This window comes from Triticum urartu, chromosome 7 (assembly GCF_003073215.2).
Source record: "Triticum urartu cultivar G1812 chromosome 7, Tu2.1, whole genome shotgun sequence".
In the NCBI taxonomy this organism is placed as follows: Eukaryota; Viridiplantae; Streptophyta; class Magnoliopsida; order Poales; family Poaceae; genus Triticum; species Triticum urartu.
Window position 1 is genome coordinate 39292408 of NC_053028.1, and position 14651 is coordinate 39307058.

Genomic DNA, 14651 nt, shown 5'->3' on the forward strand with positions numbered 1-14651 from the left:
CGGTACTAAATGTTTTGGGTGTTTTTGTTTTATTTTTTATTTTTCTTTAATTTTGTGTTTTTAATTTAATTTAGTGATTGTTTTACATTATAATGAGTTGTTAAATCATTAGGTGAAAGTATCGCAGATTAGTTTCGACTGGATGCATGTGGATCCTGGCAGCTAAGTGATCAAGTATATGCCATATCCATATGGCATATACTTGATCACTTAGCTAGGATCCATCCAGTTGAAACTAATCTATGGTTTCTTTCATAAATGATATAATAACTCATCAACATCATCATCATCATATTAATATAAAAACTCTTGCATCATATCATCACCAACAACAGTATATACTAGCTAGCTAAAAATCATGATAGTCGTCATTACCACTATTTAATCATCATAGTTATTACCGCTATCTAATCACCACCAACAGTAGCTTAAAGAAGAAACATTCACTTGTAACAGAAGCAAAGATATCATCGAGTTCAACATGGTCATGACATTATAAGCGTTCATAACACCACAAAAGCAAATCACTCTTTGAGATTAAGTTCAGGACGAAGAACACGGACATGAGAGAACAAGTACTAAGAGCATGAACTAGCTAATCACTACTCCTGCTCTCTCTTAGGTAAAATAGGATAGAACGTGTATAGCTCTCCTGATTCATCATATTGGAGCATGCAGATGAACATGTCTCCTAATCGTGGGTTGCGCTTCTGATTGCTGCCCCCTAGTACTTCTCTGCGATCGTTAACAATTTTGCTCCAATCTTTCACTATTAAGCATTCCTCGCTTTTAGAAATCCTAAATGCACTCATGTGCAATGTAGGATGTCTTAGCCGTAAGCTAACCATTGACATGCGACCTTTAGTCTCGATCCACTGAGGCACAACTGTCATCGGGAGTCCCTGTTCAAGAACATCGTATAGTGATATACTTAGCAATGAAAGTTTAGGTTGAAAAATAATGTATGCAAAAGATGCACTAAGGATAAACGGTAAAATCATACCATCTTTCCTAAATAGATGTGACCATAGTTCAATACGATCACTATTGGTCGCACGTTTTGAGTACTAAGATTTTCAAATTCAAGAAAATAATTTCTCTTGATAGCATCAAGATCCTCAAGCCATGAAACATAATGATTTGTCTCCTCGCAGTTTAGTTCAGCCCCGGGACAGTGGACGGTCCTGTTTACCAAGCGCCGGACATGTTTGCTTGAATGGAAATAAGCTGTCAATAAAAATTACTTGTCAACTATTTTTGAATAAACAATATCGAAGACATAAATATGGTTGAGAAACTCATATAATGGTAGAACTGGAGGCGTCTGCACATTGACCCAGATGTTTCTATTACCCTCAATATCATCTTCCGGACGAATATCAAAGGTGATAACCATATCAGGCTCAAATGCATAAGCCTTGCATAGTGCTTGCCAAGTTTTGCATTCAAAATAGGTGTATGTCTCTGCATTGTATAATTTGACGTTGAAGGTATAACCATGCTCAGTCTTCAAGTAAACTTTTTTTACCTCCATAGTTTTGTTAGGACTGAAACCTAACTTATCCAATACAAAAATTCTTGCATGGTAGGGGATACGCTAGTAGAATAGTGAAAAATTAAAATTATAAGTTGAAGCAAATGGAGCATAAGTCATGCTTAATTAGGAAAAAAGAATTGTCGTTATGACTTAATGTATCCAGTTCAAAGTTCTCATCCAGCTTGATGCTGAAGCGCCTATCATCAATTAGAAAATTTCTGTTGCACAGACCGCGCTGGTCTTCGCAGTATTCACACATAATGAAACTGTGTTCGTCGCCAGACGACATTCCTATGTTCATAGGTGAAACATTAAACACTTATTAGTTCTATTAATTCAACTAGTTCTATTAATTCAACTAGTTCAACTAATTAATTCAACTAGTTCAACTAATTAATTCAACTAATTCAACTAAGCACTTACTAAAAATATACCTAAATAAAGTAACTCAACCAATTAAACTAATTCAACTAACTAGTTCAACTAATTAATTCAACTAATTCAACTAAACTAGTTATATTAATTTTCTTACTAAAAATAAAGTATCTAGTTCTATATGGTAAAATTTTAATTAGATGATCAAATCTCATATAACTAAATTAAATATATATCTAACATATAATTTCTATCTAATTCATCTAACATTTGACATTAATATCTAACATATGTTCATATATAGGTGAAACATTAAACACTTACTAGTTCTATTAATTCAACTAATTCAACTAGTATTAGTAAAAATAAACTAGTCATATTAATTTTCTTACTAAAATATATAAAGTAGCTATATATAGTAATATTTTAATTAGATCATCAAATATCATATACCTAAATTTTCTTACTAAAAATAAACTAGTTCTAATTCAACTAGCTAGTTCAACTAAGCATTTACTAAAAATAAACTAGTTATATTAATTCAACTAGTTCAAATAATCTCATATACCTAATTAATATCTAGTTAACTCATCTAACAATTAACATTAATATTTAAATTTTCTATCTAATTCATCTAACATTAACATTCTAACATTCTTATCTAGCTAATTCATCTAACTCAATCATCTAATTAACAATTTGACATGCATTAATCTAAAAAACAAAAAACAGAAAATAAGTAAAAAAATGTGTGTGTGCGCGCGCGTGCGTGTACGTGTTTGTGTGTGTGTGTGTGCGAGGGCGGCGGCGTACGGGCGGCGAGGGCGAGACTGCAACGACGGGGACGAGGGGAGCGGCGGGGGCGGCGACGGCAACGGCGAGCGACGGGGGCGGCGCGAGACGGTGACGATGGGCGGCGGGGGCGGCGGGGGCGGCGACGCGCGTTGGACGGGAGAGAGGTTGGAGATGGAAGATGAAACTGAATTTTTCGCAAGTGCTATATATATGAGGGGCTTTTAGTATCGGTTGGAGCCACCAACCGGTACTAAAGGCCAATTTTGACCAGGTCAAGCGACGGGAAGCGCCCCCTTTAGTACCGGTTCGTGGCTCCAACCGGTATTAAAGGGTGCGCTGCTGTGCGCAAAGTTTAGTGCAACCTCGCCGGGCGGAGGGCAGCCGCACTGGTTTATAAATCCAGCCACGGCTGCTCTATCGAACTCCTCTGTAAACCAGGCTTCTGGGCCTAACTATGGAGCGCTGTCCTGTGAGCCTGCTGGCCCTTGTGGGCCTGAATTTACATGCCCAAGGCCTAGCAGGCCCACTGGACAGCGCCCCAACAAATTTTTTTATAGTTTTTTTCTGTTTTATTTATTTTATTTCTATTTTTTCTAAGTAGTTTTTATATATTTTTCTTTTCTGATTTATTTATTTTCTTCTATTTATTTCTGAGTAGTTTTTTTTTCTTCTTTATTTATTTTTTTCTATTTGTTTCTGAGTAGTTTTTATATAGTGTTTTTCTTTTCTGCTTTATTTATTGTCTTCTATTTATTTCTGAGTAGTTTTTTTATATAGTTTTTTTCTTTTCTACTTTATTTATTTCTGAGTAGTTTTTTATATAGTTTTTTTCTTTTCTACTTTATTTGTTTTCTTCTATTTATTTCTAAGTAGTTCGAAAGAGAGTTTTCGTCTGAAACCCTGATAGTTCGAAAGAGAGGGTGGCCTTTAGTACCGGTTGGAGCCACAAACCGGTACTATAGGGGCGCGCTGCGGTGCGCAAACTTTAGTCCCACCTCGCCGAGCGAAGGGCAGCCGCACTGGTTTATAAACCCAGCCGCGGCTGCTTCTTCGAGCTTATCTCTAAAGTAGGCTTCTGGACCTAACTTTACACGCTGCCCTGTGAGCCTCTCACAAATCGGTAAATGACTGAAAAAGAGCAAATGATGTCAAAAAGGGATGAAAATTGATGTAGTCGCTTTGAATGCTGCATACTGAACGCAAAAAAGTCTGGAGTTCAAATAAGTTTAAAAAAATGATGTAACCGCGTAACAGACGAGTTCTCGTCCGAAACCCTCATACTCCAAAAGAGATTGTCCAGTTTGTACACGAAGTGCGTCCAGTTTTTGCCGTAACCCTCTCTATTCTTTTGCACATACTATGTGGGTGAAATGATGATACCATGCCATGTTTTAACATTTTCAGAGTTCATTTTGTAGTGATTTTAAATTTCACGGTCATTTAGCTCTCTAAATAAATCGGTAAATGACTGAAAAAGAACAAATGATGTCAGAAAGGGTTGAAAATTAATGACATCGCTTTGAATGGTGCATACTGAACGCAAAAAAAGTCTGGAGTCCAAATAAATTTTAAAAAATGAAGTGCCCGTGTAACCGACGAGTTCTCGTCCGGAACCCTGATACTCGGAAAGAGATTGTCCAGTTTGTACACGAAGTGCGTTCAGTTTTTGTCGTAACCCTCTCTACTATTTTGCACACATGTTATGTGGGTGAAATGATGATACCATGCTAAGTTTTAATATTTTCAGAGTTCATTTTGTAGTGATTTTCAATTTCACGGTCATTTAGTTCTTTAAACAAATCATTAAATGACTGAAAAAGAGCAAATGATATCAGAAAGGTTGAAAATTGACGATGCCACTTTGAATGATGCATACTGAACGCAAAAAAAGTCTGAGTTCAAATAAGTTTAAAAAATGAAGTAACCGTGTAACAGACGAGTTTTCGTCCGAAACCCTGATACTCCGAAAGAGATTGTCCAGTTTGTACACGAAGTGCGTCCAGTTTTTGCCGTAACCCTCTCTACTTTTTTGCACATGCTATGTGGGTGAAATGATGATACCATGCCAAATTTCAACATTTTCAGAGTTCATTTTGTAGTGATTTTCAATTTCATGGTCATCTAGCTCTCTAAACAAATCGGTACTAAAGATCTCCCGCCTAGCCGTTTGAACCAACACTAATGGACACGTTAGTGCCGGCTCCAATGCAAACCGGGACTAATATGTCTCACATTTGATCCTTTTTCTACTAGTAAGAAAGCCATGTGTTCTAGGTGGAACAAGCAGTTTCCAAACAACACGAATGAAAACAGGTGACACCCCCTGTAGTTAGTGATTATGTTAAGTTAAAGTTAAAGTTCAAAGAGAAGCCACATGATTTATGTCCACAAGATCAGCCCCCAACAATATTGGTATTACTCACTATCACGCCAACTCAATATCACCTGTGGCCATGAGTCCTAGGAGCTAACTATGCATCCCATTGAGCCGAAAGCTCTTGAAGAACTGTTAACACCACGACTAAAGGTTTTGGTCTAGGTCACTGAATAAGAAGGTGGTTGATGATTTCACATGATAAAATGTGCACGCAGAGCTTCAAACAATCAGCTAGCAGTCTAACAATGGTCCCACGGTACTAGCCATGCCAAATAATTAACATTTGATCCCAAATACTGGGATGAACATCTAGGCGCCTAGCTCTGCAGATATATTTATCTATTTCCTTGATTTGTTTCACATAATTTAAGATTTTTTCCCCAATAGTAAGATCCCCGTAGCATCCAAGCGATGCATACAACCATTTTTGTTGTATTATTCAACAGAACTCAAGAAAGCAAGTACATGGATCAATCCAAAGTCACCTTCGTGGCAACAACAATCGCTACATTTACACTCGCTGGATCGACCTCGCATCAACGACATCTAATCTAGTGGCCTCACCATGCCGCCCGCAGGCAAGCTGAGAGCACCAACTGATCTAGCAGACCCTCGGCATGCACCACATTTCAACACTCTAGAATTTGCCGCCATCATCTTCAGCCATCCCACCTTCAGGCGTGATCAATGCATTTATCTTGCTAGGCCATATTGCCATCGATGCCACCACGATGCCAAACACCACCACCACTTGCGTGCGTCCATCAACACGCGTCCGTCGCCAAGGCTCCAGTATGCCATGCTGTCGAGACCAATCGTCGTAGTCGATGGGATAGATGCACTACCGCTCCGCCTCATGTCCCCTCCAGCCAACTTCTGCTCTGAGATGATGCCCCAAAGGGGGAGGGCGTTTCTGAAGGGCTTGTCTTCTAGGTTTATCCCCGGAACAACGACACCAAGGTGACAACGATTGCAACTGCCGATGTCTTCGGTAAGGAGACGACACCCAATACGCCGTCATCTTTCGCCATGACCGAGGTCGACGCGTACCGTTTTCACATACAATCGTGCAATCCCGACACCTCAACTGGCTGGATCCACGCGGATCCGCTCTGTGAAGGCGAACACAGCTGTCGGACTGCCAGCAGAGGGCCACTAGCCGCCCCTCATGGGCCCTTCCACACACCTCTGATCGGCAAAGCTCGGCCGACTAGATGGGTGCGAGATCCACGACCGCCACCACCAGCCATTACCAAGCAGTGCTGCACACCGAATCCCGCATCTTGTCGGCCATGGAGGCGAAGGCTACCGCCGCACCGCCCAGGGTCGCCGCCTGACCGACGCTCCGCCCGAGATCGAATCTGGCACCGTCACCGTAGCAATCAATCCAACTAGAGCGAGCACCACCACCAATTGCCCGACAATCCCATTGCGCCAGGAGGGTACTCCCGGCTATGGCGCTAGGTTGCGCTGCCCGGTCGCCCATGGGAGCGACACCGAAGGGACGTTTTTTGAGCGGGGACACAAGCGCCAGTGAGCAGGATGCAGGGGATACACGGTGCATGTTCACCTATCATACATGAGTACCTTATTCTCGACAGTGCTCCTATATATCTTCCTCGTCCTCACTTTGCCTTCACACACAAACAGACAATGGCACATCCTGTTTTCGTATATTTGGTTCTAATAAATTACTCGTAGAAATGGAAGGTATTGGAAACTTTTCTGACAACGTCAACAGCACGTCTAGTGGTGGCGATCATGTTTTAGGTTTCATCAAGCACGCCTGCTCGGTCACTGGATCCATGCATCCTTCTTTCTTGGCACCTTGAATAGCTAAACGAGTGGGAAACGGATTTTCAGCGAACGGCAGCGTTGGCGCACTGAATCTGTGCCATACAACGACGCTGTTTGATTGGCGCTCAGTGTGCCAGCCTGGAGTTTGTTCGTTTCTTTTTTTCGATAAAGAGTGAATTTTATTGGCTCAACATAAAGCATCAAAAGGATACAAAACATGATGAGCGCACATCTGGTTTCTGCATTGATATGATGGACACAGCCGACAGCAACACACACAAAAATACGTCAACAACTAGTAAAGTCTTATAGGACCAAAGCTATATTATGTGTAGGCGAGGAAAAAAAATAGCCCCTGGGACAAGTACTGGGCATGTATATAACGACTGTCTGGACTCTACGGAGCAGGCTAGAGTCTCAGAGTAAGGAACCGGGGGACCTGCATGGCACATGATATAGCTGGAGAAGGAACCGGGGGATCGCATTGAATTTTATCAGCAAAAGATCTGGTAAAAAAACATCAGCAAACATAATGCGCTAGGCTTGGGTTTTGGAATTATTTGCTAGCTACGACTATTACGATATTCAAATATGGCTTTTGCTAGCGATGCAGATGTCCAGAAGGCGTGTCTAGCATTGGGCATCAATGACGTGTCCAGCAGGTGGATGGGTAACTAAGGAGGTGCATAAATTAACGAACGAAGCTGCTAAAAAATTTGAACCACATATCTACGTGTGCTGCTCATATCACTATTTGAAATTTAGCAGGTAAGCAAATGAGGAACATTCTATTTAAAAAAATGTGAAAATTTGTATGGTAGTAGGCGTTTTGGCGAACTTAAGTTTTTTTTAACATCAGTACGGACACAAGCGCTCATATATACGCACATACACTCACCCATATGAACACCTCCGATGGATTAAGCCGGCATATAATCTTGAGTTTGCATATAATCTTGAGTTTTACGAAGTCACCATAGACACCTCGTATTCGACGTGAAATCCTACAATAAATCCAGGATAAATGCGAGCATTAGGATTTGAACCCTGGTGGGCTGATGATAACATTGTCCACCTAACCATCCAACCGCAGGTTGCGAACATAAAAATATGGGTAGCTATATTTTGTGTTTGACCCGTACTATAAAAAATGGGCTGGAAATTACTATGGCCTAGTTTACTAGAAACAAATGTCAAATTTGGCCCAGTTAAATAAATTGTTATTGTAAAAGTTTATGAACTATTTGTGCATAGGATGATCAGTGCAAATATTTGCCCCTTTTTCATGAGATGTCGATTTCAATATAAAATTATGAGCACAAACAAATATGAGAAAGGTATAGAAATTATAACTGTGAAATTCACCTAATATTGTCCACTGCGAGTAAAATTGAGGTGTGTTTGTCTGAGACAATACAAACTATTCTGGTAATTTGTTTGGCTCGGTTGAAAAACAAAAAACAACCGTTCAGATATTATAAAAACCACTACAGCACCATAATTTATTGCACTGCGGATTCATGTTGTGCCGATGCTGGGCTGTGACAGTATCCAGTCCGGTTATATTATGGCCCATGTGACGAACAAGAAAACATGAGCCGGCTGAGCCGCTCACGTACATTTCTTAACTTCTGGCGAGTACAAGTCACTTGATGAACTGAGCCAGATAGTGTATTGATAGAGAGATACGCTACTCTCTGTACTGGGGATACTCTGAAGGATATTAGATGTAATCAATGAATCAATGCAAGACACAGATTCAAGAGTGAGCGAGCGGCAAGGATTTGCATCGCACTGAACGTCGTGCGTCAAAGGTATTATTCATTCATGAGTGCCCTTTCTATCTGCGGGCAGTAATCACTGGCCTTGTGCCTTGCTTTCGTGGCCACCAGCCGAGTCGTCAAGGCATTGTTAGCGCAGTCCTAAACCGGCGATCACTTCTTAGAGACGTGCAAGAACGCGAAGTCGCCCAAAGCAGAACACACCGATAATGCGGATTAGAACTTCTAGCCTGATCGATCCATCTCCACCGCTCCCGACGGTTTAGGTACCAAGCAAAGGTGGTTGATTAGTAGCTCGCACACAAGCTCTCTGGTGTTGTGACAAGCACCATGTCCAACGGGATTTTTTGGTAAAGGGAGTTTTTCTCTGATAATGTCGCAAGGAGATATAAGATACTACTGAAATGGATTTGATCGACAACGGGATTTTTCTCCTCGAACTGTGCGAACATCGAAAATGCTTGTTTGGCTGTGCCAACCTAAGTAGATGCATGTTGGACCATCCTCTCTTCACACACGTGTACATATCAAACTGATGGAGGTCACCATGGTTATTATATATAGGTGAGCAGAACCGTGCACATATGACTATAAATTTCTACAACAATAAATCCGAGCAAGTTGCTGGCTTACACATTACAAGCACATACTTTTCATTAAGCCACACAAAGTGGCAATATTGTACTAGCAGATTTAAGTATCAATAGCTCCCATACATATCGTACTCCTTGCGTGCCACTAGCCTGGCTAATATGCAATGCCACATATTGTCTTCATATGTTTGGTTCTCATAAATTACTAACAGAAATAGTAGGTATCTCGAATCTTCTTGGCAACACCTAGTGAAGTTCATCAGTCACGTCGGCTCGGCCACTGGATTCCACGAATCCTTCTTTCTTGTAACCTCCATCTAGCTTGTTGTTGTCGTGGCCTCGGCAGAAGCGTAATGGGAGGACTTGCCCTGTACTTTGTGGCGAGGTGCAACTAGCCGACTAGCAAAGGCGGTCACGCACCTTTACTAATCCACCAGTTAATTTGCTCGTGGGAGAAGATAGGCCTTAAACTACACTCTTTTCACGTCTTTGCATATTCATGCAGTGTATTTTTATTATAAAAGGTGGATTTTACTGAGTCAAAATAAAGCTTACAAACACAATAAGTACACACCCGGTCTCTGCATTATTAGAACGCACATACAGATATGAGCACGCCAAAAAAAAGGAAAGTTCTAAAAGACAAAACACTCAAAACTGTAATCGGTGAACTACAACAACGGGCATGGGTACCAACCATCTCTGGACATCAGAATGACAATGTCAAATGAACTCTTGAATTACCACCTTCAGGAAGGAAACGATGCTCAAACGATGCCATCACTGGGTCCAACCACCCAAGACCAAATCCTAGGTTTTCAACCTGAAGATCAATTTTGAACAAATCCTAATAATGCCTTCAATAAGGTAATGACGCAAAAACACCACCATTGCTTAGGTATAAACGATAAGGGTCAGACCTTGTGTTTGATCCCAGAAATCGAGATCAGGTACTTGAAAAGCAACACCAAGTCGAAGTCGTCATGTATTGTCGCCACCACTTTCAGCGATCCCAACATTATTCACTAGGGAGGAAGGTCCCCAGCACTACGAAATATCCTCTCGGGATGCTTCGACGGTCCCGCACCATGCTCTTGCTCTGCCATCTTTGCATATGATGTTAGAATCAGTAGGCAAAACATATTTTCCAATGCCGCCGGACCTGAAAGTCAAATACACTCTGGCTCATTGCAACAACCACTCGTTTGCCCGAGTTCTGGACCGCCTATGGGTGGGAGATCGGCAAATGACGCCTGGACAAATACACCATGCTTCAAAACTATACCATTTGCATCAAGTTGTCGCCCATAGATTGCAGATTGCCAATGTAGGCTATGGAGGAGAGACCTCCCTCTGTGCTACCTAGGTTGCCCAGTGATTGGGCTTAGCCCAACCACTAGTCTCTAGCAGCGGCATGACAATGAGAGGACGGGAAGGTAGGTGGCGACGACGGTACTCTCTCTCTCTCTCTCTCACACACACACACACACACACACATTACAGAGCTACCAATTGTTTTAGAGACAAGAACTTCCATGGATTGATATCTTGGTTACTCACCGAGGTGAAAAGCTCGCTGGTACCTACAAACCCTTGTGCTTTGGGGACCAACAAATTACTTACCACCAAGTAAGCAATTACTCTTGTTTCAAGCAGCCGCCTCTCTCCTATCAAATATTCTCCGAACCTTTGCTCTCTGCTTTGGGTTGATGACTTTTTTTATAAAAAGGTGGAGTTTCTAGTGGCCTTCTCTTTGTAGGAGTTAAAACTTTTGCCAACTCATTTCATTATTGCTAAAAAATTCTCTCCAATTCTTTGTCATGCACATAGAGTTCAAAAGTTTTGATCTTGCTACAACATGCATCATATGATTTGCGTCAACATCACACACAATCATGGACATGCCATCACACAATCGCTTCGCTGGCAGCAACCAATATGCTTACAACCAGGTCACATCTTCATAGCCACACTGCCTTAAAAAAATTAGCAATCCCAAGCAGAGACCAAGTGTCCACTTGAGAGTCATTAGTTGTGTCAATACGCTGATCTAGATATCTCTTGTTTGCCCCTCCGCCAAAAAACAACGCACTATGATGAATCTCTGCTAAAAATAGCTCACGTGTAGTTTGGTCTTACGTGCAAGGGGGTGGAGGATCTAACGTCATAAACACCGCATACAACAACGAAGACTAGCAACAAATCGCTATCTTTGCAAGAAAAACAAATTACTAAAACAAATCTAATTTCGAAGAACCTAAACAACTCGGGTCCCGATTCAGACAAACCGGGGAAATAATTCGGGGAAACCTCATCAACCGTGGAGGCAGATCTTGATGGAGCCGTCACACAAGAGCCATCGCCGACGCACCTCCGGCCACCTAGCTCGAATAGAGATTTGGGGAAGGAGTTGGAATGGCGATCTAGAAATAGAACGTGTGGGGATGGCGAAGGCAGGGGGGGGGGGGATTGTCCCATATTCCTGTCAACAGTTGTTACCCTGTGGTGCCCTGTCTGACGTGTCAAGGGTCCATGGTGCAATGTGCCCAGTCAGAGGGGGCTTGGTAGAATTTGGACCTGAATGGAATATTTACTACATTTGGAGGACCTGGAGGATGATGTCCATAGTTCAAGGACATACGTGACACCACTGAATGAAACATTGATGCGCTTCACTCAGTTGTTCCAAAGATCGATACATTCTTTTTTGTAACTTAGAGAGTATCGGTATAGTCTTCAGAATAAATAAAATATTATTTGTACATTTTTTTAAGATTGGAAGGACCGAGAAAATAGATGTAAGTGTTGAGATATTGTTTTACAGAAATGATGATTTAACCATGGCAAATCGAACGTTTTCGAGGGCAATTTTAGTGACATGAGTGTGACAAGTTTAAGTCAAACGCACGGCAATTTCCTGACAAAAAATACACTAAGCAAGGATTTGTCATGTTTGCCAACGAAAATTGCCATCCTTACATCACTAAAATTGCCATCAAAAAGTTTGATTTGCCATGGTCAAATTCCGAATGTTCAGGCGTCATCGTTCGTCCTCTCCATCCACACCACAGAAACTTTCTGCACTCAGAAGCAGACACCACACTACAGCGCTCACCAACCCAACAGACTATCGCTGGCGCCATGGACGGCGCCGCAGCCAGCACGGCGCCCCGAAAGAAGTTCGCCAAGGATCTGCAAGGGCTTGGGCCACCTAGTCTCCATGATTGAGATCGGCAAGGTCTTCGCGGCCCGCGGCCTTGTCCTCGCAATCCTCATCGTCAAGCTGCCGCACGACACGGGAGTGACGGGGCCGTTCCTTGCGGGCGTCACGGCAGCCAACCCGTCCATCTCCTTCCACCACCTCCCTCTGGTCGACCTCCCGCCCATGGAGTCTGGCCACCCCAAGGCGGTGACCTTCGAGGTCGCCCACCTCTCCAATCCGCACCTTCATGACTTCCTCGCCCGCGCCTCCCCGGCGATCCTTGTGGTGGACTTATTCTGCTGCGTCGTTGTCGACATCGCCGCGGAGCTCCGCTTACCCACCTACTTCTTCTTCATGTCCGGCGCTGAGGTCTGGCGTTCTTTAAGGATCTACGTGACACTACTGAATAGTTCGATGAACAATGATGCACTTCATTCAGTTGTTCCAAAGATCGATACATCCTTTTTTTGAAACTTACAGAGTATCAGTACGGAGTCTTCGTAATTAATAAAATATTATTTGTGAATATTTTTAAAGATTGGATGGGCCAGAGAAAATAGCCGTAAATGTTGACATATTGTTTTATTTCATTCCTCCAACGCGGTACATATCGTGGATGTTTTCTTGGAGCGCGGGTAGATTGACGCGCCTACTTCTTCTTCACATCCGGCGCGTAGGTCCACGCGTTCTTCCTGTACCTCCCAGTCCAGCACACTCAGAGCGCTGCCAGCTTTCGGGACATGGGCGAGGAGCTGGTGCACATGCCAGGGATCCCCTCGTTCCTGGTGACGCGGGCCCTCAAGCCACTCATGGACCGTGACGACGTGGCGTACAGGGGATTCTTGGGGGTGTCCGCCTACCTCAGCCAGTCCCAGGGCATCATCATCAACACCTTCCGCTCGCTCGAGGCGCGCGATAAGGACACCATCCGCGCCGAGCTCTGCACGGCCCTGGGCCACCCGACGCCTCCCGTCTACTGCATCGGGCCACTGGTCAAGTCGGAGGAGGTGGGCGTGGAGCGCGGCCATGAGTCCCTCGCATGGCTGGACACGCAACCAAAGGCCAGCGTGGTGTTCGTCTCCTTCGGAAGACTCGGTCTGTTCAGCGTGAGGTAGATCAGAGAGATAGCCATTGGGCTGGAGGCGAGCGGCCAGACGTTTTTATGGGTCGTGCGGAGCCCACCCAGCGACGACCCGATGAAGAAGTCTGACGAGTCACGGGAGTCGGACCTCGATGCTCTCCTCCCATATGGCTTTCCGCGTCGGACTAAGGGCTCAGGAGCCGTCGTCACATCGTGGGCGCCGCAGTGCGAAGTGGTGGAGCATGACGTGGTTTGTTTCTTGACGCACCACGGGTGGAACTCCGTGCTAGAGTCGGTCATGGCCGGCGTGCGCATGCTCGCCTGACCGCTCTACGTAGGGCAACCACTTATCAGGGTCTGCCTGGAGGAAGAGTTGGGTCTGGCCATGGCGGTGGAAGGGTACGGCAAGGAGGTGGTTGAATCCCACAAGGTGACGTTCCAGGTTAGGTGGATGACGGAGTCTGGCGGCGGGATGGTGCTGCAGGAGCGGATGCTGGCGGCCATGCGGTAGGGCAAGGACGAACTAGTCGAGGGCAGGGAGTCGATTATGACCTTGACACAACATTTGGAGGGTTGGATGGCTTCATCTTCACATGGGAGATGAGTAGATGTATTTCTAAAATGTAGTGCACATTAGATTTAAAATAGGTCAAAACTTGGAAAGTTTGATCCAAAGTGCCTTTCTGCTCCCGAGCTCAAATGAGCTCGGTGAACAGTAAAATCGAAAAAAAAATCACATTCCTGTAAGGCGTGGTAAAAAAAATCAGTACTCCAAAATGCTTTTGAAAGTGGCATTTTCATAGTACCAATTTTGTTTTCTTTGGACACGCCTTCTAGGAATGTGATTTCATGACGATTTTTGCAAGAAATTAAAACTTCTGTCAATGTTTCACCAAAAAAATTGGAATTTTTTGAATTTTTTTCGATTTTGTTTTGATTTTACCGTTGAGCCGAGCTCATTTGAGCTCGGGTGGACGGAGCTTGGGTGCAGAAACTCTGCATCCAACTTTGATCAAATTTATGGAAGATTTATCAGTATCAGTATCAGTATCAATATATATCATCATGAAATAGATTTTCATACAGTATATATTTGGTATTGTAGATATACAT

General features: G+C 43.3%; 1 pseudogene; it reads left to right on the forward strand.

Annotated features, from left to right (window-relative positions):
* The first annotated feature begins 12133 nt into the window (after nt 1-12133).
* On the forward strand, nt 12134-14100 carry LOC125518277 (annotated as a pseudogene).
* Nucleotides 14101-14651: the final 551 nt, after the last annotated feature.